This window comes from Mus caroli, chromosome 14 (assembly GCF_900094665.2).
Source record: "Mus caroli chromosome 14, CAROLI_EIJ_v1.1, whole genome shotgun sequence".
NCBI lineage: Eukaryota > Metazoa > Chordata > Mammalia > Rodentia > Muridae > Mus > Mus caroli.
Window position 1 is genome coordinate 81,177,995 of NC_034583.1, and position 1,393 is coordinate 81,179,387.

Consider the following 1,393-nt stretch of genomic DNA (forward strand, 5'->3'; position numbering starts at 1 on the left):
CAAGGAGTGTGTAACCAAAAAAGTTGTGAGGTAAACTCAAAGAGGTGGCATTTGACAGAAAGAGAGAGAGAAACTTCAAGCTGTATCCCAGGGCAGCTTCAGAATAGCAATGAGTGACTTGGTAGCTTCAATTTGCATCATTTCCTAAAACTCTGATTTCATGCAAATCCAATCCTCTGGTTCTCAAGAACCATCAAACAACATAGGCTGGTACTTGGCAGCAGGTCTGTGATTTGGCCCACTCCAATCTTTAGTCCATCTGTGAACTGCTAGAGTGTATGAAGGGGCAGGTCCTACAGATCCACAACTAGAGGACCTCCATCTCATAGCACAATGGCAGTGAAGATCCAGTATTGATAGAGCAGCAGAAAACTGAGAACTCATGACACACCAATGTTCACAATGAACATTTGCAAGCAAAAGTGTGTAGACAATGGGTATATGTGAATATACTGTGACACACTAAAGCTTCCACGACAAGGTATTTATGTATCTGTTGGAGGGAAGTTGCAAGGGTGGATGGAAAGGGAGTGAGTAGAATTGAGGTACTTCACATGAACTTCACACATATCTAGCAACACAAAACATATTAAAATCCTTCAAAAAGATAAAAAACTATATCCTTTTTAAAAAATACTTTGAAATTCGTAATTTTGGAATGACATACTTAAAATAAATCATCATCAACCAAAATTCCCATTTCCAAAAGTCGGCTTTTGAGATTAATGTAGAAATGTAGACTTTCACCAGAAGTATCTGATGAAGTAGTTAATTGCTGTTAAGACAGAACTACAGAAAACACCTAAGGAATTACTAAGTACAGAGAATGAAGAATGACAGTGTCAATCACAAGAATTCTGAAAGGATCAAGTTCATGAGAGCTGAGAAAGTCAGTCAACAGGAAGAGAAATGACCATGCCCAACTCAATGAAACAACAAAACAGATTGGTTTTGAAAAATAATAAGTGCTTGGCTTCAATATCATTTTTTAATCACTAAAATGGGTCCAACATACTAGAAAGTAATGAAGGATATTAAAAGTTCATCTGCAACATATAATAAAGGTACTAAATTTACAAGAAAATTCACTGACAACCTATGTACCATATATTCTTTAGAGAAGCTCATATACTTTCTATAAAAATCCACGGGATTTCAGGCCATAAAACAAATCTTAACAATGAAAAGGAACTGAATTATTTTTTGTAAATTTCAAATATTACTAAAAATAAGTCACCAGAATATAATACTTAGTGATCATTGAAGATGCCATGGAAAGTGAATGTTATTATCAAGTGAACATGTAAATAAATACATTCTTATCATGCATTTGAAATACAGGAAGGGCATTTTCAGAAAAATGTTACTTTAATAAATAGGGCAATTTTAGATA